The sequence below is a fragment of the Cryptomeria japonica genome, chromosome 2 (assembly GCF_030272615.1).
Source record: "Cryptomeria japonica chromosome 2, Sugi_1.0, whole genome shotgun sequence".
In the NCBI taxonomy this organism is placed as follows: Eukaryota; Viridiplantae; Streptophyta; class Pinopsida; order Cupressales; family Cupressaceae; genus Cryptomeria; species Cryptomeria japonica.
Genome location: NC_081406.1, coordinates 392,840,463 through 392,864,100, shown reverse-complemented (window position 1 = coordinate 392,864,100; position 23,638 = coordinate 392,840,463).

The following is a 23,638-nucleotide window of genomic DNA, read 5'->3' as shown; positions in this document are numbered from 1 at the left end:
TTTGATATTTTTCACATCTAGTGTTGTCATCAATGCCAAAGGGGGAGATTGTTGGCCATTTGGAGGAATTGATTATGTTTTGTATATACACCTAAAAATGGTCTGAAGATAATTAATTGAATAAGCAATTATTTAATTAATCTCCTCCCCAATTTAATTAAATTCACTAAACAATTTGATTAAATTCTCCTTTTCATCTACTTATTAATAAATCTAAGGATTTATTTAATAGGTTCATTTCATCCCCTTAAATTAATTAATTCCCCCCACCAAAATCATTTCTTCTAAATCCTTTAATTAATTAAAACAAATCAAATTCATGAGTTGTTGAGATTAATTAGCCTTTTCTTATTAGTTGAATTTTTAAATTCAAATTCTCCTAACTTCTACCACTCCTAAACCTAACCCATTCTAACTACCCACATGTCCCCTTTCATCCAACATCTTCTAGAACCTTGTGACACTTGTCACTAAGTGTTCCCTTTCATCTAATTCCTTCTAGAAGCCTCTTGACACTTGTCACCATAGAGATGACATATGTTCCCTTTAATCCAACCCCTTTGCCATCCTCCTCCAATTTAACCATTGATATCTTCAGATCAATCTTGACTGTTGATTCCTGCCACCTCACCCCTAGCCTTGGAAAATCCTATAAATAGACCTCATTTTGGAGCAATAATGATCCCATCTCATTCTCATCTTATGCATTGTTACTATAGGCATCTAGCTTCTAGTTTATCATTCTTAGCAATGTTATCATGCTCAATTTTAGCTTAATTGCATCTTAATCTTAGTTCATTTTCTAGAATAATCATGAACTCATATAGCTTAATCATGCTATTCTTGCTAGATCATGCATTTTCATCATTCAAATCCTCCATCTAAGTGTAGTCAAGTCACTGGAATATGCATAATCAGATCTGAGAGCATTTTCATACTCGCATTTACTAGGAGGCAATAAGTTGATTAGCTATGGTTTTACATTTCATTATTTCAATTTACTAACCATTGCTTGTAATGATTTATTGAGTGCATTGTGGTTGCAGGTACAGGTACACTTCACAGAGCATGACATTTTGGTGCCCACCATGGGGCCAAAATCATCATTTTTGGCCTCTTAATCTTCAGCAAACTTCATTTCTGTCCGGCTCTGTTTCATAAATTTGTACGAGTTGCTTTTCCAACTCGTACGAACTTCCTTTAAGCCCAGGACGACAGGCAATCCTAACTCATATGATGTGATTTTTCTGTCGTATGACACCCTTTTACTCATTGCAAATTGCTGATAATGTGTCGTATGATATCCTTTTCATTGTCGTACAGGAGTTAAATATTTGTCGTACGAGTTCTACTTTAAAATTTTCTGATTCATTCTAGCTCATTCTTGTGTCGTACGAGCTTGTTTGTATTCCTATGCAAAATCTAACTTTGTGTCATACTAATGGGAAATTAGTGTCGTACGAGTCTCTAGTTCTGTGATTTTTAACAAGACTGCATGTTAGGGTTTTCTGATTTTAATCCGAACTTCACTAATGCTAACCCTAACTGGTTTGTGAGATTTTTGGCAGCCTAATTCTTTTCTGCAAGACGATTGACAAAGATATGCTTGTCAAAGACAAATTTCAAAAACACAATCATGACTACTAATGGATCTATTTTGTAGGTTGCCTATGAGTTCAACTAAATTTTGTGTATTCATTAATTTTTTCTAGGCACACTTCAATTTGGGCTAAAACAATGAACTATCATATCTTATGTGTATTTGATGATAGGCGAGTATGCTCTCACCTTTCTTAGGTGATCAGAAAGCTAGACTTATCTTTTGCTCTCATTAGTGCATTTCTTTAGTAGGCTTACCCTCCCAAGGAGTAATAACTCTTAGCCCTTAAGGCCAGTGAGAGGGGAATGACCTAAGTGGGAATAGCTAATGCCAAGTAATCCAACCCACTATAAAATAAGTGTTTTTGATAAAAATCAAAGCAACGACAATGCTCGGGAATAGCTCTCCTCTGTACCTTCAGGTAAATCAAACCTTGGTTTTCAAGGATGGGAGACCTCTTAATTGAGTTTATACCCTGATGTGCCGAACGGATCCCTTAATAGTGCCAGTTAAAATAGAAGCTACCTGATTCACCTCCGAAAGGGTGATAATCTTTGTGCAAGAGAGATAGTAACTCTCCCAAGACACTTGCCATATCGTGCCCCCATTAGCATTTGGAGTTGGATAATACGGCATTGAGAATCTATTGCGTGAGACTCAACGACCATATTCTGATTAGCTATTGGGTGTGTACCTAAATCAACAAGCAAAGGTTTTCATTCTCAGCCAACTCCTTAGGGTTTAGCTTGATTGGAGTCATTTATCACATCATGTGTTTGTTGTGTATTCATCCCTAAATTGACAAATCAGACATCCAAAAACTGGAAGACATAAGAAAAAAATTAAACTTCAATTATCAAAAATTTAATCAAGCAAACATTTTTTTTTATCTCTGTCTGGTTATTTGTCGTACGAGTTAGGATCTCTTTCGTACGAACCTATTTGCATAAAATCTTGTGTTGTGCTACACAACATTCTATGTCGTACGAGTAATCTATTTTGTCATATGGTTCAGAAAAGTGTGTCGTATGAGCCTCTGCTTTTTACATGAAAACTTCTGCTTTGTCATACAGACTTATATCTTGTGTCATTCTAAGTTGCATATCATGTCGTACGAAACTCTGTATTTGTCAATCTAGAGCTGTGTCATGCATGCCTATTTCTGATTTTTCATTTTTGCCTGATCAATTTGTAGTAAATATAAACACATGTTATCTGTCAGTCTGTGCTTAGATTATCTGCTCGGTTTGCTGTGTCAAGTTATCACCCATCAAAATCAGACTCTAGAAGGTATACACCTCAATATTTTCAAGTGCTCGCCCTCAACAAGTTCAAAATCTAAACATCTCAAAGTGTATTATCACCCTCTTTGATAAAATGATCACTCAAACATAGTTTCTCATCAGGATCAATAATCCTTTATCACGAAACTGAAACATTTGGTCAGGATAACCTTGTCCCAAATCATAGGATATATTATTCCTATTGGACTTGGTTCTTATCAAATCATCACCATTGCACTCCTAAACCGAAGATCAAAAAACTTGCAAACTTTTAAACACTTGGATTCTCTTTTAGTGTCATATCACTTTATTGCCTTGAAATTGATTTTTGGTCACTTACTTAAAAAAATCTTTTGGACAATCGAATACTAGCAAAATAACACACGTGTATGCTCATTCTAACTAGAGCTCAGAAATGAAGGATCACAGAAACAGAAATCAAAACATTGGAAACAATCAAAGAACATATAATCATGGAACATGAAGATGAAATACAAGTTGAAGAAGAAATAAGAGAACAAAACATCAGAGACATCAAGAAGGATCCCCAATTCGACAAATTTATGTAGAGATTCCCAATAACACTAGAATCAATGAAGAAACTGGCATACCTAGAAGATATGAAGTAGAAATCCTGAATAATATTCAATTCAATGAGGATACAAGAAGAGCTAGAGATGAAACAAGAAGAGATCCCAATCCTCCTAGAATGCAAAATCATGGTCATGCAAGAACAAATCATGTTGATAATCCTATCATGACTCTCACACAACAACTGCAAGAAATGTAAACACAAATCCAAGAGATGCAAAGAGGAAATGTTAGACGATACTCACTTCAAGAAATCCGTCCTTATCCTTTTGACAGAAATCTAAACATGATACCATTTCCTATAGGTTTTGAAACCCCGAGATATAAAAAATATGATGGAAGAACTGACCCTCAAGATCATATATGAGAATTTTGCACAATGAGTATGGAGTTTGCACATGAGGATACATACTTAATGAGACTATTTATGAAAAGCTTAACTGGACTAGCTATGGAATGGTTCTCCAAACTTACACTAGGAATCAGATCATTTTCAGAGTTGGTGGATAAGTTTGTTTCACATTACTCCTACAACATACAACATGAAGTAACAATGCTAGACCTATGTAACACTAAACAAAAAAATGGAGAACCCTTCATGACATTATTACAACGATGGAGATGCCTAGCATCGTGGTATCCTCGTACATTGCCAGAGTACAAAAAAATGGACATATTCATTGACAACTTAAATGATCAAATGAGTTATTACTTAAAAATGCAAGGAAATGAAAGCTTTGGAAAAATGGTTGATAATGGAATTAGAATGGAAGAAGCCATGATAATGAAGGGTGAGTTGAAAATATACAAAGAAGGAGTCCATCCACCTAACAAAAACAATAACAACAATCACAATGATAAACCAAAGTTTTGGAATAAAAATCAAAATGTCATCAATGATGGAATAGTAGATAACAACAATGTGAAACCAAAGCAACCGATTTTCAATTTATCTACTCACTCAGCAACAGCACAACAAAATAACAATCACAAAAGAGAAACTATCAAAACGTTCTTTCGAAGACAATTCACAAACATTAGTAAACCCTTGGGATCAGCATTAAAAACACTTCTTGCAAACAAACTGATCATTTTACCAAAAGAAAGGAACTACGAACCTCAAATCAAACCACCTTGGTGGAACGATAATCAATATTGCGATTTCCATCGAAACAAGGGACATCTCACAGATAATTGTCAAAAGTTGAAAAATGTCAGCCAAGACTTAATTTATAATGGCGTAATAACTATGGATGGACATACAACAAATGAATCTCATACCGCCTTTAAAACTCTACTTCAAAACTATGAGAAAGGTGAGTTATCAACAACAAACAATGGTAAGGGTAAAGCAAAGGTAAACTATGCTCATACATATGACAATGTGGTGAATGTGATTGTAGTTAAAAAAAAACAAAATCAAGAACATGCTCAAGCAATCACAAGAAGCAAAGCCAAAGTTGTTTTGCCAGGTCCTACAACAAACACATCATCCACTATAGCAAAACAATACAATCTAGTGGAACAATTGCAAAAAACACCTGCCCAAATATCAATCTTGGAACTTTTAAAGCTTTCACGCGCACATAAAGAAATTCTTGAACGAGCATTAGTAGATACCATAGTATCCAAAGATCTTGATATCGATCAATTCCAAACCATGGTGGGATACCTCACAACCCCTCATTTCTTATCATTCACTGACAAAGATGACATGTCCCTGCAACATCCTCACAATGCTCCTTTGCATATTGAAGTCCTTATTCACAAAACACGAGTCAAGCGTGTTCTAATAGATGGTGGAGCTGGCCTAAATATCTATTCATTAAGTCTTGTTTGTGCCTTAGGATATTCAAAAGATGCAGTTGATGTCCAGAAAAGGATCACTATAAAAGCCTATGATGAAGAAGAATGTTCCTCCAAGGGAATTGTGATACTACCAATCAGAGTGGGACCTCTACAAAAAGACACAGCATGTCAAGTTCTAGACTTGGACCTATCATATAATGTGCTCCTAGGGAGACCATGGATACATGACTTACAAGCTGTCCCATCAACCTATCATCAATGTGTCAAATTTCCCTACAAAGGACAAGAAATCACAATCTCCGCAGATGCAAATCTGTTTCAATATTGTAGCAATCTAAAAATGGCTCAAGAAGTAATTGTTCCTCATAATAGGGAAGCGACATCTTCGAACACACAATCCAAGGAAAAATCATTCACCTCTATTCTATCAAGTATGGAAAAACAAATGCAGCTAAGAGATTGAGGGAATGGAGAATACTCAATATCACAATTACCACTTTCTCCTAAATCCTTGGGAAAACCATCAAGCTTTAAACAACAACCAACTATGAAACATCTTCCAATATTTGATGGAGCATTTATTAGTGCTGGAACCTTATCAGAGGAGATAGAAGACAAAGATGTATTACAATGGCTATACAAAGATGAAGAAGTTCAACAAAAGGTCAACAATCTTAGAATACCTACAGAAAAATATGGAAAAGGATTCAACATTCTTCGAAGGATGGGATACACTAGGACATGCCCTATAGGAAAAAGAAAAGAAGGTCTCTCAGAACCTATTCAGCCTCATACTCAGCAGACCACAGACAAAACAGGCTTAGGGTATGGACAAGTCACTCTACTGGAAGACACATCTTTTAGTCAACAACAAGAGGAATATGAAAACAGACAAGAACAACTGGCAATTAAAAGGGAAGAAAAATCAGCTAAGCATCAAACAAACACAAAATGGCAAAAGAAGCAAGCTTCAAATCAACAAGAGAAACAAACTAAAAACATCTCTCAAGCAACATTCAATCTCAAGAAAAATAAGAAAGAAGCTAATAAAAGTTTAGGAGAACTCATAGAAAAGTTGACAAAACTCAATCTCAGTCCTGAAGAGGTTGAATATGAAAGAAGAAAAAGTATAGCCAGAAAAGTGGAAGAAATGTTATATGACCAAATCTGTAGACTACAAGTTGCAAGTGATACAGGTTCTAATGAATGGGAATAGGATTCATATCACTCTAAAGAATCAGCTGAAGAAAAATGCTTTGAAGGAGATATAGAAGTCGATATAGTTCACACATATGCAGGACAAACATCAGGAGCTAGTTCACTTGAATTAGAATCACATTTGGCTAACTTGGACTTAACTGAGGATGATTGGTAACTTCTTACGTGAGGTCATTCTGATGAGGGTACCATTCTACACATTGACATACATATTGAAAAATTTGATACATCCATCATGACTCTTGAAACTCTTGAAACATACCAACCTGAAGACCCCCTACCTCTAATCCACCCTGAGCTTATTGAATGGGAAACTGAAGGACATAATGCTATTGATACCTTTCCAAATGACCATGCCATATCTGTATATCTTAATGCAAACGAACCTGTAACAACTTTCCCCAGGAATTTCAGCAAGGCATCTTCCAGTCAAGTGGATGCCAAATCTCCTAGTCGCAAAAGTGAAAATAAAGAAAAGAATATCAAGTCTAATGTTGAAAACCATTTATTGGCAATATTAGACCAAGAAAAAGTAAAAACTAAGGACACATCTAATGGTGAAAACCTCCTTGAGGTGCCAGAAGATGGGAGATTTGACACTTTACCTGAGCACTATCAAGAAAGGTCATCCATTTTGATCGAACCAATAAAGGTAGTTAACATTGGCACAATAGAGCAACCAAAGATTCTTCATCCAACAACATCTTTATTAGAAGTAGAAATGCAACAATATGTGGAATTCTTCAAACGAAGACAAATCAATTTTTCCTGGTCATATGCAGACATGCTAGGGCTAGACCCAGACCTTATTATGCATCACTTGAATGTTAGCCCAAGAGCCAAACCAGTCAAACAAAAGTTAAGGAAAATGAATCCTCATATTGCTCTTTTAGTCAAGGCAGAATTAAAGAAATTACTGGATGTCGGATTCATCAGACCTGTAGCATATCCTCAATGGGTATCCAAAATTGTTCCTGTTTCAAAACCAGATAAAAGCATCAGAATATGTACAGACTTCAGAGATCTTAATAATGCATGTCCAAAGGATGACTTTCCTCTGCCTAACATCGACATCATTGTATATTTAACTTATGGACACTCCATGTTTTCTTTAATGGATGGTTTCTCCAGATACAATTAGATCAAAATAGCACCCGAAGATCAAGAAAAGACAACTTTCACATGTCCATGGGGTACTTTCTTTGATAACGTAATGCCTTTTGGATTAAAGAATGCAGGTGCTACATATCAAAGAGCTATGACAACTATATTTCATGACATGATGCATACATTCATGGAAGACTATGTGGATGACATATTAGCTAAATCATACAACAAAGAAGAACATATAGAGATACTAGAAAAGATCTTTGATAGGTTAGAACAATACAAGCTAAGGCTAAACCCTAAGAAATGTGCCTTTGGTGTTACTTCAGGAAAGCTATTGGGATACATTATTTCAGCTAGAGGAATCGAAGTAGATCTAGCTAAGGTTAAAGCAATCATGGAAATGACATCTCCCAAGAATATTAGTCAACTAATATCACTACAAGGAAGACTCCAGTCAATTAGAATATTTGTGGCTCAATTAGCAGATAAATGTCAACCATTTACTCACCTATTGCACAAACATGTTAATTTTAAATGGGACCATCAATGTGAAGAATAATTCAACAAGATCAAGGAATATCTCATGCAACCACTTGTTCTAATGTTGCCAATTCCAGGAAAACCATTATTACTCTATGTATCAACTACCGAAGCATCATTGGGAGTTTTTCTTGCACAATAGGATAAGGAAGGAAAAGAACAAGCCATCTACTACATTAGCAGAACACTAGTGGGATACGAGGTTAACTATTCATCAACAGAAAAAGAATGCTTGGTAGTAGTTTTTGCTTCTCAAAAACTACGACACTATCTACTATCTCACTCCATCAAGTTGATAGCTAAAATCAATCCTCTGAAGTATTTTCTCAGCAAAGCCACATTGACAGGACGACTAGCAAAATGGATCATGATTCTAAGCGAGTTTGATATCAAGTATGTTGATAGAAAAGCTATCAAGGGACAAGTCATCGCATATCAACTAGCAGAAACACCACTTCAGGATGACCATCCTCTACAGATTGAGTTTCCTGATGTTGATATCCTAATAGTTACAACAAAAACATGGTAGCTATACTTTGATGGTTCATATACACAACACGGATCAAGAGGAGGAATTCTATTCATCACGCCACAAGGGAATACAATCCTGAAAGCATACAAATTAAGCTTTTCATGCACAAACAATATAGCAGAGTATGAAGCATTGGTAGCAAGTATCAAAATGGTTGTAGAATGGAACATAACACGACTTCAGGTCTTTGGAGACTCTCAGCTTGTCATCAATCAAATCAATGATGACTATCAAACAAAAGATGACAAACTCATGCCTTACAAAAAGATAGTGGATGATTTCAAGAAGTACTTTGTAGAAATAAATTTTGAACAGATCCCAAGAAATGACAACAAAGCAGCAGACACCATGGCTACACTTGCTTCTCTATTACAAACACAAGAAAATCAACAGCATTATGAATTCCTGGTTGAAGAGTTGTTTCATCCTGCCTTTAATTGTCTTGATTCCCAAACCATTTGTCAACTTATTGGACATGATTCCTCCCGCTATGGCCAAACTTACACATACCTAAAAGACAATACTTTACCTCCTGACTTATCAAAAAACCAAAAGAGAAACTTTATTCGCCAATCCTCTCATTTTACTCTCGTCGCAGATACCCTATTTAAACAAGGTCTAGACGGTACTCTTTTAAGATGTCTCGAACAAGAAGAATCTGAGAAGGCCTTACATGAAGTCCATAATAGCATTTGTGGCACTCATTCAAGTGGTCTTACCCTTTCAAAAAAACTCATACGCTTGGGTTATTATTGGCCAACTATGGAATGAGATTCTTTCAAGATAGCAAGAACATGCAAACAATGTCAAATCCATGGGAATTTGATCCATGCACCAGGACAATAACTTCATGCTTTAGAAACATCTTGTCCTTTTTGTCAATGGGGTCTTGATCTGGTAGGAAAGATAAATCCTTCCTCATCTAATGGCCACAAATTCATCCTGGTAGCTACAAAATATTTTACAAAATGGATTGAGGCAGTACCTCTCATCAATATCATAGGAAAACAAATTGCTGCATTTATCTTGAATTATATCATCTATCGCTATGGAATACCAATGACCATTATCACTAATAATGGGCAACCATTCAAGAATCAGGATGTACAAGAGCTATGTGAGAAGTTCAAAATCTAGCACAAATTCTCCACACCATATTCTACATAGGGAAATGGACAGGCATAAGCATCTAACAAAACTATTATGAAAATCCTTAAAAAGATAGTGAACGAGGCTGGAAGAGATTGGCATATTCAACTAAACCCTGCTCTATGGGCCTACCGCACCAGTATCTGCACACCAACAGGTGCCACACCTTTCTCTCTTATATATGGAGCATAAGCCATATTGCCAATCAAAGTAGAGATACCCTCTCTACGTGTATCACTAAAAGGTATCATCCCAAATGAAGAACAACGAGTATCTAGACTACAAGAGTTAGAACTGATCCATGAACGAAGACAAAATGCCTTTGATCATCTAAAGGTATATCATCAAAGAATGTGCAGGAGCTATAATCATAAGGTTAAACCACGAGTCTTTCAAGTTGGAGAACTAGTGCTAAAGGAAAATCCACGCAACCAGGCAGATCGAGAAATGAAAAGAAAGTTTGAACCAAACTAGTTAGGTCCATTTGTGGTCACAGCAGTATTTGGGTCAGGAGCATATCAGCTATCAACACAGAATAGGGATCGACTCAAGGAACCCATCAATAGCATGAACCTGAAGAAATTCTATATTTGAAAAATCAGAAAAAAAATAAAAAATAGTGAAAAATCAGAAGAAGAAAAATAAAAAATAGTGAAAAATCAGAAAAAAAAAATCAAAAATAGTGAAAAAGCAGAAAAATCCTAAAAAGTGAAAAAGAAAAAAGAAAGAAAAAAATCAAATATCAGAAAAAGTGCAATAAAAATAGATGGTGAAAACCTGGCAAACAAGCGCTATCTGTCTGCTAGCTCTTCCATCTATTAGTTCATGCATCTTTCTGCTTGCATTCATTTTCCATCAGTGCTATCCATATCCATCATAAGCATTTTGTACATATTCAGGAATTGCAACTGCTCTCTCACCATGGTTTGGATCATTGGCTATATCATAACAACTTTGTTTCTAGGCTTGGGGCAAAATCCTACACTTAGCTCGGGGCAAAACTCTTGATCATTTTGAGATTAATCAAACAGGTAGACCAAACAGTTAGACAACTCTTATCAAGCAAAAACTAAGACATATCCAATGTTGAACATGAGATCAAACTATCAACTATCAAGCTATCACGAAGTCAATATAAGCACATCATACACTTTTCAGTGGATAATATCTTTTTGGATAATGATTTTAACATGATTGTTCAACTTTTCTATATTGTTTTTTGCTATCATGATTTCTGAGTGACTTTAGGATGTCATTGACTAGAGGAACAAGGAAGGAACATAATGTTTTTCTTGTTTGTTGTCTAAAAATTAATCATTAATATGTGCAAATTTGTCTCGAGACATGATCATCAGAGTATCATTGAAGACTTTTCCGATTTGCATATTGAAATGATTAATATTGCCTGTTTTATGCAAGCAACACTTAGGTCATCTCGGTTCAATTATACCTCGATGCTTGTGTTAACTTTCTATATCAAAATAAAGGAAAGAAGTGCTCAGGTCATCATGGTTTAATTATACCATCGATGTTTGCACTCACTTCCCACATTTCAAAAGCTCAATGATGACAAAAATGCAAAATAATCCAGTGACTGCTCTGGTCATAGTTTGCATTCCATTGCATTTTAGCTTGCATTTCATTCTTGCATGGGATCATAAAAGCTCCTTTTTTCCAAGGTTAAATCTATCATAGGAATCATCAAAGTATCATCACAAGTGTATACACAATTAAACGAAGGACTCATATCTCTCCAGATATTATCAACCCAACGAAAAATCTTATGCTATCTCCCTCAATAGAATCAACATCAGCATATCCAAATATTTCTGCAACTTGATATCAACAAACTATTAGTTCTTTATCTAATCAACCTTATCAAATCAAATCAATCAATCAAACCTAATCAATTCTGATCATGTCTTATACAAGATGTATCCTTCCTAAAACCAGACGATCTGATTTTGATTCATGTGTTATACATGATGTATCCTTCCTGAAACCAGATGTTTTGATCATGTCTTATACAGGATGAATCCTTCCTCAAACCAGACGCTTTGATCATCATTGTCTTATACAGGATGATTCCTTCTTGAAACCAGACTGAATCTATCAATCAATATTTTTCAATCTTATCCAATCTAAGAAATCAAGATAATTGAAGAACTCGCATTTTCATCAAACACAATTGTAGAAATCAAATCAAATCTATCGAGATATCAATCTAACAAAACTCCAAAGATCAATTATCTCAATTAATCTCCTGAGGGGGCATAATCATACCGAAATTTATCAATCAAGAGCTAGGGCATCATATCAAACCAATATTAGCATCAAAATGAGATTATTCTTTGAATCAACGTGTCATCACACCTCGCTTCAAAGAGGGGCAAAATGTATACACCTAAAAATGGACTTAAGATAATTAATTGAATAAGCAATTATTTAATTAATCTCCTCCCCAATTTAATTGAATTCACTAAACAATTTGAATAAATTCCCCTTTTCATCTACTTATTAATAAATCTAAGGATTTATTTAATAGGTTCATTTCATCCCCTTTAATTAATTAATTCAAATTAATTAATTCCCCCCACCAAAATCATTTCTTCTAAATCCTTTAATTAATTAAAATAAATCAAATTCATGAGTTGTTGAGATTAATTAGCCTTTTCTTATTATTTGAATATTTAAATTCAAATTCTCCTACCTTCTACCACTCCTAAACCTAACCACTCCTAAACCTAACGCATTCTACCTACCCACATGTCCCCTTTCATCCAACATCTTCTAGAACCTTGTGACACTTGTCACTAGGTGTTCTCTTTCATCTAATTCCTTCTAGAAGCCTCTTGACACTTGTCACCATAGAGATGACATATGTTCCCTTTAATCCAATCCCGTTGCCATCCTCCTCCAATTTAACCATTGATATCTTCAGATCAATCTTGATCATTGATTCCTGCCACCTCACCCCTAGCCTTGGAAAATCCTATAAATAGACCTCATTTTGGAGCAATAATGATCCCATCTCATTCTCATCTTATGCATTGTTACTATAGGCATCTAGCTTCTAGTTTATCATTCTTAGCAATGTTATCATGCTCAATTTTAGCTTAATTGCATCTTAATATTAGTTCATTTTCTAGCATAATCATGAACTCATATAGCTTAATCATGCTATTCTTGCTAGATAATGCATTTTCATCATTCAAATCCTCCATCTAAGTGTAGTCAAGTCACTGGAATATGCATAATCAGATCTGAGAGCATTTTCATACTTGCATTTACTAGGAGGCAATAAGTTGATTAGCTATGGTTTTACATTTCATTGTTTCAATTTACTAACCATTGCTTGTAATGATTTATTGAGTGCATTGTGGTTGCAGGTATAGATACACTTCACAGAGCATGCCATTTTGCATTGATCTTTTGTCATTGATGTCAATACTAGTTGTTTTGGTTTCTTTATCGGTATCCTTTTGGTCCCGGTAGGTTGTTTGGTTTCTGGTTGGTTAGATCATGATGATCAGATATACTCCAGTATGCTTTGGCTTAGATCAACTATATGTGCTACTCAGATTCATGTTCAGTTAGTTGGTTTTGATTTGGTGATCAGATACTATCTTATATATTGGTAAGCTTGGTTTGTTAATGCGGTGAGGGTTTCATCGACATAGCTTTGTTAAAGATCTTTGATGTTTTGCATAAGTGGTGTTGGTGTAGCTTCTAGTAGAGATTCAGGATGTTGATGGTGATTGTGTTCGAGACTTGGCTGATTGGGATCATTGCTTTAGCATGTGTGGACCTAAATTGGGTCCGGTTTATCTAGGTTATGGACTGGCTTAATGTAACGTGTTGATTGGACTTCTCGATGTGTTTCTGGGATGTCTTATGGGTTGGATATTATTTTTTTGGTCTCAGGTAGTGATAACTTTAAGAAAACCCCTCTCAAAAAATTATATAAAATCTTGACGAATATTTAATTAAAAAAAAAAAATTATAATTTTTATTGGCGAATCTTTCCTTTTTTTATAGAAAAATATTAATTTTATGAGCAAATTTTTTATATCAATTTTTTTGGTAGAATATATTGGCGAAATGTGGAAAATAATAAAAGTATGTATTAATTACTATTGCAAATCCTTTTATTTAAAAAAATATTTTTTTATAGAAAAGTAGAGGCCTAAATGTGGAAATCATTAATGAGTAAATAAGGGGTAGACTCTATTTAGTTTTTACCATTTATTTAAAAAAATATAATATCTCTCTTTGTATTTTATGAGATAAAATGTACCAACAATTTGTAATAATCATGGGGCCAAAAATTTCTTTTAGACTATTGATTTTCATTGAGGTCAAAAATTCAAAAGCAATTTCAACCCCCACAAACATTACAACTTGTAGGTACAATTTACTTCATGGAATACAATGAAGGCCATTGGATCACATTTTAAATCAATAGTGACAACTAATTATTGTTGATATAACCCTAAAGTAACTAATAATTATGATACCAAAATTTTTGGCACATAGTGGAGGCTGACATCTGCAATGGTGTCAAAGAATTCTTTGGCTCTAGAAGACTCCTTAAGGAACTGAATGCCACCTTCATTGTCCTTATCCCAAATATCCTTGGAGCTGATTCTCTCAACAAGTTTAGACCTATTAGCTTGTGTAACTCTGTTTACAAGATTTTATCCAAGGTTCTTGACTTGCAGGTTGTTGGAAATTCTTCCTAGGATTATCTCTGTCCAGCAGAATGGCTTTGTCCCTGGAAGACAGATTTTGGACTCTATCATATCCATTCATTAAAATATCCACTCCCTAAAAGTGGCGAATAACCAGGGCTTCTTCCTAAAGTTAGACATGGCTAAAGCTTTTGATAGAGTAAACTGGCAGTTCTCCTTAGGATCATGAAAGTGTTTGGTTTTGGTGACAAAGTTATTCAACTTTGTTCTCAACTCATGGAAACTTCCTCTTCTGTTGTTATAGTCAATGGTTCCCCATCCAGTTTCTTCAAAAGCTCCAGAAGTCTTAGATAGGGGGACCCCATATCCCCTATCCTGGTCACTATTCTAGCTGAATGCCTGGCCAGATTTATTCTTAAAAAGGTGGAAGATGGCATTCTTAAGGGTTTGAAACCTTCTTCTTCCAATGTAGTTTATTCTCATGAACAATTCGTTGATGACTCTATTACCATGGGGGAAGCCATCATTCTGGAAGCTAAGAACATGAAGAATATTCTAAACACTTATGAATCTGCCTCTAGCCAAAAAATCAACTAGGATAAAAGTTCTCTGTTCTTCATCAATACCTCGGTCCAAAGGCAACTAAGGATTGGAAGGATTCTTGGCTGCAATATTTCTGAGCTTCCCTCTACTTATTTGGGGCTTCCTCTATGTCTCAAGCCTGAGGATTCTTTCTAGAATAAGCTGATAGATAGACTTAACTTGAAACTTCCTGGTTGGAAAGGGGTTGTCCTTAGTCAAGTGGGCAAAATTACTTTGCTCAAAGCCACTCTCCAAAATCTTCCTGTTTATGCTCTCAGCCTGTTCAAAATTCCCTCAAAGTTTGCGGAAGCCATTGAAAGAATCCAAAAAAAGTTCCTTTGGTCAGGGGTGGAAGTCAAAAATAGAATACCCCTTATTTCCTAGAATAAAATTTGTTCCCCTAAGGCCTCAGGTGGGTTGGGCTTAAGGAAAATTGGTTCTATGAATAAAGCTTTATTAGCCAAACAAATATGGAGACTGAAAGGGGAGGAAAGAGAATGGAACTCAATCTGGAAAAACAAATATCTCTATATGCAACCCTCTGAAGAAGAATTCCTTGATAATTCTTTCATTGTTGAAGGATCGGCTATATGGAATGTTGTTCAATCTACTAAAAGCTTGGCTGCTGTTGGTAGAACCTGGAACCTTGGGGATGGGAGGAGAATAAGATTTTGGGAAGATAGATGGATTCTGGATAAACCTCTGGAGGAAATTCCAATCCTTAAAGATTGGAAAGACTGCTTCAAAAGCAGGTTTGGTGAGTTGGTCAGAGATTACTGGAGAAATGGGAACTGGATTGATTTTAGCCAACAGTGCTCGGGGCTCAAGTTCCTTCAGATAGCTCTCTCTACTAAAATCCCTAGAGATAACAAAGATGACAGATTGATATGGAGGGAAACCCTGGATGGGAAATATTCCATTTCCTCAGCTATGGCCATTCATAATGATCTAGTGGAATAAATTTCCATCTGGGCTAAAGTTTGGAACAAGAAGTTAGTTTCAAAGGTTAATATCTTCTTTTGGATTTTCATCCAAAATAAGGTTTTAACCCTAGACAACCTTCATAAAAGAGGTTTTATTTTTCCTAATAGGTGTTCTCTTTGTTGCAAGGAAGAAGAGATGGCTTGCCATATTCTCAATCAATGCACTTTTAGTCAGGACATCTAGAAAATAATCTTGAGCAGGTGGAACCTAAGCTGGGTTTTCCTGAACTCCCTTGGGGATTCCTAGCAGCAATGGCAATTCCCTAATTCTAATCCTAAAATTGTGGAGACTTGGAGAATCACTCTGCTGATTATTATATGGAATATCTGGAAAGAGCATAACAATAGGATTTTTAGGGATAAAAGGGCTATTCCTGAAGTGGTGGCAGATAAAATTTTTAGGAGTATTTTTGAATGCCTCTATGGCACTGATCATGGACCTGCTGCTAAAGATGACTTCAAAGATAGGTGGAACCTCTCTACCACTACTACCAGCAAGGAAACTGAAAGAGAAGGTCTCGTCTGGTGTTTTCCTCCTTAGGGGTGGATTAAGGCTAACTTTGATGGGGCCTCTAAAGGGAATCCGGGTAAAGCTGGATATGGGGGCATTGTCAAGAATTTTGCTAGAAGTTGTTTAAAGGCGATGGCTAGTCCTCTAGGAAATCAAGCTAGCCATTTTGTCAAAGCCTCTGCCGCCCTGAACACCTTAATTTTAGCTAAAAATCTTAATTATGATAAATTATGGCTTGAGGGAGATTCACTTAATATTATTAAGTGTTTAAAGGGGGAGTTAGAGCCTTCTTGGTCAATTGAAAATATCATCATGAAAGCCAGGGAGATCATTGCAAGTTTTAAAGAAATTATTATTCAACATTCCTTCATAGAGCAAAATAGTGTAGCGGATTGTTTAGTGAATATAGGAGTTAACTCTAACTCCTAATCAATTTGGCATAAGGAGGATCTCAATTTAAACATTAAAGAGTTCCTTAGAAAGGATCGTTATATGGGGAGAGAAGGACAATTTAATCATGACAGGTAAAAAGAATTATTTATGCCTTGTTGAAAAGGTCATCATTACTTGGCAAAGTAGTAGATATCCAACAATCTTTAATTATTTGCCGCACGCTTTGTGGGTAACCCGGTTCAAAATCTCAAGCAACTTTGGGAAAGAAGGAACTAGTTTGCAGAGAAACACAGCAGATAGCCTGAATCTGAAGATGGGAGGTGACCTGAGGTGGGAGGAACCAGATAATACGTTGACTTGGAGAGTGATGCCAAAAGTCTGGGCAAATTTGGAAAAGGGTTCTCTCACCAGCTTCATGGAGAAGCTCATGGACTATGACAAAGGTAGGGTCAACCTCGCCGTTTCCAAGATTTATGAAAACTAGTCAAATGGCTCTTTTAAAATCTATGGAGTTAAGTTTAAGTTGGATGCTGGGCTCATATCTACTATAACTGGAATGCCCCACAGTGGGCTTAATTTCTTTCGAGACCTTAAGGTCTCCAACAATGTGGTCAATATGTTCCCGTGGAAAGAGAAAGAAAGGGTTAAAATTGGCAAAGCTACTGGGGGCTACTATGAAGCTGCAAACCTCAAGAAATTGTGGGGCTAGGTTCTGAATGCAATTATGGAATACATCACGGTTGAAGGTTGTTTCTCTAGGGCCCACACCTACCATTTCAGACATGACAAAAAGGTATCCCTACCCTATTACCTTTTTAGGTCACTCTCTAGGTCCCTCAATAAACATAGGAATAACCCTTCCAGCCTGATTCTCCACTGTGGGATTTTGCTACTCATCTATGAGCATTGCAAAAACCTCACCCTGCTGGAAAATAAGAGGATTTCTACCTCTCCGGGTAAGAGAAAGATGGAAGGAGACTCCAGCAAGGAGAAGGCATCCTCTAGCAAAAAAAGAAAAAGTGCCTTTGGGTTGGAAACAAAGGAAATTGAAAAGAAAAGTAGCGAAATGGAGACAGACAACTCCAATGGTGAATACAACTAGAAAGATGAGGAGTTGGGTAATGAGGAAGAAAGTGGTGATAATGAGCCTGGTCATGAAAGCCCTATCCTCAGTGATTTCCTTGGTAAGGACAACAACCATCCGATGGAAGAAGTGGATTTCAAGGATGATGAGGAAAATGATGTGAATTCTGAGAGGGGAACGAACAAAGATTCTGAGAAGGACCTGACTAAGGATAGGGTTAGCGAGGATAAGGAAAGTGTGGGTAAAGGGCTAATCTTGGATAACCTCAAGAAACTCTCTGAAGTGAGAATGGACTATGATAGATGGACCTATGAGCACCTGAAGAACCTGGATAAAAAGGGGAAAAATATGAATGAGAAGAGGGAGGATGAAAATAGAGAGTAGATAAACTGGAAGCAGAATATGGAGGATAAGGTTAAATCGCTGGAAGATGGGAAGGAAGCGATGAAAAATCTTATGGGCGTTATCTCGAGTTTCCTTTCTGCTGTCATTAAAAACCTGGAGGATATCGCTAAGGTCTATGATCAAACCTTCTCTCCAAAACTAGTTGTGGAACTTGACTTGGATGAAGAGACCATCTAGACTGGTAGCGGTGATGCTACTCCAGTGGGTGGCACTGCGAAGAGGACTAGGGCTAGTGTCAAGAAAGTTGTGGCTGCTTCTGCAAAGAATCTCCCTAATCTTAGGGATAACATCATAGAGCTGCATGAAATTAGCAACACTCTGGCAAAAGCTCTGGAAAAAATCAACTAGTATCTTCTGGACTCTGGATGGCGTGCTGGCTTTGTGGGGCTTTTTCTGGTTCTCTTTGGTTTTCCGTTGGTTTTTCATAGGCCTGTTCTCTTTTGTTTCTCATCGCTTTGTTGTTTAAGTTGTGCTTGTAAAGGGTTTCGGGGCCCCTTCATAACCTGCTTTTACCTTAATCAAAAACTAATAATTATGATATATTATTGACAAATTAATTTATATTTCTTCTATAAATAATAAAATGTTGGTGAATATGATCCAATCATGTATTGAATATTGTGGTGAATCTTTGAGTTAAAAAATTAATAAAATAAATTCTATGGCGATTTAAATAACACTAAAATAAAAATTTGTAAAAATTTGGTGATTCGGGTCACCTTAAAAGTTGAACTTATTAGCCAAATTTTGATTCCCAAATTTCAAAAAATAGCCAATTGGTGAATATTAGCCACTAAAAAAATCACTGGCTGACATGTTTTGTAATTATGTAATTACTTTATTGTCTGGTGGCCGACCTTATTATTTGTGGTCGAGGGTTTGTATATATGATGTAAGATCTCATTGTAGATCATAGAGGAATGTGGTAAGGAGCGAATAATGTAATAATCATTCATGCAGAGTATTTGGTCAATCATTGGTGATTGAGTTGGGTTTATGTAAGAGGATTTAGTCCTTCGGTATTGAGCTTAACCAGAACTGTACTCAAGCATAGGAGATGCTATCATTGCAGTTCATTCTTCCTTCCAGATTGTAGTCTGGATTTCTATGTAGTCAGTGAGACTCCGTTTGTCCTTTTGTAATGAGCAGTATGCTCTAGGTTGTTGGCCTTCCTACAAGCACAGGCCCCTCAATTTGTAATCACATACTTACTGTAGAAGTATTATCTAACTATGGGTAGGCTTCCCACCATGGTTTTTCGCTTTACCGAGTTTTTCACGTACAAATCTTGGTGTCATTTGGATGGTATTTATTCTCTAATTGTTGCTTGTGCTTAATTGGTATATCTTCTATTTCGGTAATTGGTTTATGCATTCCGGTATTGATCTTTTGGGTTTTGGTATGAAAGTTTTAATTTCTTAAGGTTTTGATAATCTGGTGACAACTAATTCACCCCCCCTCTCAGTTGTCTTCTGGTTATTTGAACTATCTAACATCTTATTCTAGCACTGGTAGGCTTTTCTCTTTGTTAAATATCCCAAGAAAATTTCTTCATCACTTCTTGCATCAAACTTTCATATATCCTCATCTCTTTTGGTATAACATTTTCTTCCAAATTTTTTGAAATATCTCACAGTAGGAACATGACCAAACCATAGCTCATAAGGAGTTACTGGTATCACCTTTAATATGAACTCGGTTGAATGTGTAAATAACAGTGCTAACATCTTCTCTCCAATAGATCTTCAGAACATTTCATTCAATTAGCATAGTCCTTGCAACATCCAAGAGTGTTTTTTCTTCCTTTTAACAACTCCATTATGCTGGGGGGTTCTAGGAGAAGATACTTGTCTTCTAATCCCAGGTTTCTCATAGAATGAATCAAACTCACCGAAATAGAATTCTCCTCCTTTGTTAGATCTCAAACATTTCACCTTCAATCTTGTCTCAGTCTCAACCTTTTTCTTGAATATCTTGAATTTATCTAATGCTTATGATTTTTCCTTCAAAAAGATAACCCACATCATCCTGGAATAATCATAAACTAGTAACATAAAGTATTTGTCACCCTCCACACTTCCAACATTTGTAGATACACATAGGTCACTATGCACAAGATCTAGTAGTCCATTAGATGTATACTATTTTCTCTTGAAAGAAATTCTTGTTTGCTTACCCAACTTACATTCTTTACATACCGAGTTAGCAGGCTTAACAATTTTAGGAAAATCTCTAACAACTTAAATAGAACTGATCTTAATCATTGAATCAAAGTTAACATGACACATTCTCCTATGCCACAACCAACTTTCATCAATCTGAGCAATCAAACAACTTTTCTCACCAGCATTCAAATGAAAGATATTACCTTTAGTCTTAGTTCCAGATGCAATCTCTATACCAAAGGCATTCAGGATCTTTCATTTTCTATTCTTGAATTGTAAATCATAACCTTTGTCAACCATCTATCCAAAACTCAAAAGATTGTGCTTGAAACATTCAACATATAAAACATCATTAGTGTTATGCTTACCATCAAAGGAAATAGAACCTCTACCAGGGATCACATAGGCTTTGTCATCTCCAAATCTTACTATTCCACCATCATACCTTTCCATAATCACAAATTTTCTTTTATCACTAGTCATATGTTGTGAACAACCATTGTCAATCACCCATTCATCTTTTTCTTCAACTTTAGCAGCCAAAGCTTTCTCCTCAATAGTGCAACTTGTGGAATCAACAGGTACCGGTCCATCTTCTTTAATAGCAATAAACAAAACTTCATTTTGTTTTGATTCTTCATCTGTAAAACCTTCATTAGCAACATAATAATAGTTCTTCTAATTCTTATACTTTCGGTTAGGCTTGTAAGAGTTATCATACTTCTCATTCTTCTCATATCTATCATTTCTATCATTTTGATCAAATTTGTCATGCCTATCATAGTTAGACATTCTCTCTAGGTATCTAGAAGCAAAATGTTTTACCTTATTGCAAGAGAAATATTTCAAGGGAAATTTTCCATCATACTTACTAGCTCCCTTAGGAAATCTATGAGAAATCAATGCTTCAAGCTCATCCAATTCTCTAAATTAATCTTCCATTTCTCTTATCTCTCTCTCATATCTGGATATTTTGCATTATTCAGGATGATACTTCTACTTTCTGGATACAAATGCTCTAAATGTTGTCTCAAACTTTTCATGTGATTCACCAACATATCTCTTGTCATTGTAGTCACACTTCGGATCTCATCAATAACAACTACCTTATGTTTGTAAGTAGGAGGCAGTGATCTCAACACCTTAGCAAAAATTTCATCTTCTTCAAGGGTTCCACTGGCACATCTGATACTTAGGACAATGTCATTCACCTTAGCCATGAAAGTGTTTATGTTCTCATCTTCACCCATCTTCAACATCTCATACTTCCCTTCCAAACTCTACAACTTAGCAACTTTTACTTGTTTATCTCCTTCATACAAGGTTTCGGGCTTCTCCCAAATCTCATGTGCAGTCTAAAGTCCCATTACATTAGTCATCTCTGAATCAGTCAGGGTGCTCAGAAATGCTTCCTTCTCTCTAATGTTATTTTCAACTTCTTTGATCTCATTAGCAGTAACCAGTCCATTTAGAGGAACATAATAGACATTCTTTGTAATCTTCCAATAGTCTTCTCCAAGACACCTCAAGTGCTCCTCCATCTAGTTCTTCCATCAAATCTAGGACTCTCCTTCTTAAAGATTACACCTCCACTTTCCATCCCATATCTCCTTAAGTAGTCAAGCTTCTTCCAAAGGATCTATCTCTGATACCAATTGTTGGCAACAACAATGAGAGAAAACTGAGAGGGGGGGTGAATCAATTTTCTACAAAATCTACAAATTTAACCACAAATACAAATCTAATAAACTACAACAACAACAAAGGTAAGAAAATTGATAGAACAACACACAACACCAAGATTTTGACGTGGAAAACTTGGTTAAGGGAAAAACCGTGGTGAGACCCTACCCACAATAAGATGATACTCTGCAGTAGTATGTGAAAATGATTACAATAGGGAATGCACATGTATTCAAGCACACTGCCTATAGCTCACTCCTCAAAAGATAATGACCTAGAAGGATACAACCTTTAGGGAAGTCTCACTGACTTACAACAAGATTCAAACTACAATCGAAAGGAAAGGAGCTGGAAGAATAGAATCCTCAAATGCCTGATGATAGTTCCAATTGAACACATTTGTCTACTAAGCAACACTAATCTCTGCTCAATACACCACACCAAAAGATGAATCCTTATTCAGACATACACCACTCTCTGATAATGCAGACATGACCATGATACCCAAATTACATGACAATATCACCTATTTATACAATTCATCAACCTTGAAAACAAGGTCGGCTAAACCCTCAACTCATAATTACAATATTACATAAAACCATACAAGATCAACCACCAGACCAATATAATGATATACAAGACACAACATGGACCTAATTCAAACTCCCAAATGCACAACACCACCTAAAATCTCACCAAAATAATTGCAACATGCTACAGCACCAGGAAAATGACATAACATGAAGAACATCACTGGTTCAACAAAATCACCAATACCATGCACAATCAATGTAGATAATCAAGACGAATAGGAAATACTTAGGAAACACCAACAAGCACGTTAGAATTATCAGTAACAATTGCACCGACACCACTTATCAAATCTTCATTTGTCAATGTCTGAAACTCAAGAACATTCAAACAACAACAACTGTCACGAAGAAAGATAACTTTCGGAGCACCAAATTATAAATCATATGAAATGAAGATACACAAGACCATCCCAAAAAATTAGCTCAAGATCTGATCTCACCAGAATATACTGGAGGAAATACTAAACTCTACAAATCACAGATCAAAAAAACAAACTGCAAAACCTGATCATATGATATGATCAATTAAGTTTTCCGGATCACCAAAACCAATACAAAATGATATAATGATACTAGATATACTCCATACACCAAACCATGATCACAATAAACCAATCTCCAATCACCAAAGTAATAATATGTTGATATCAATAATAACAACATATCCTAGCAGCAACAATGTCCAACAAATCCCTCTCCCAACATTGATCCTA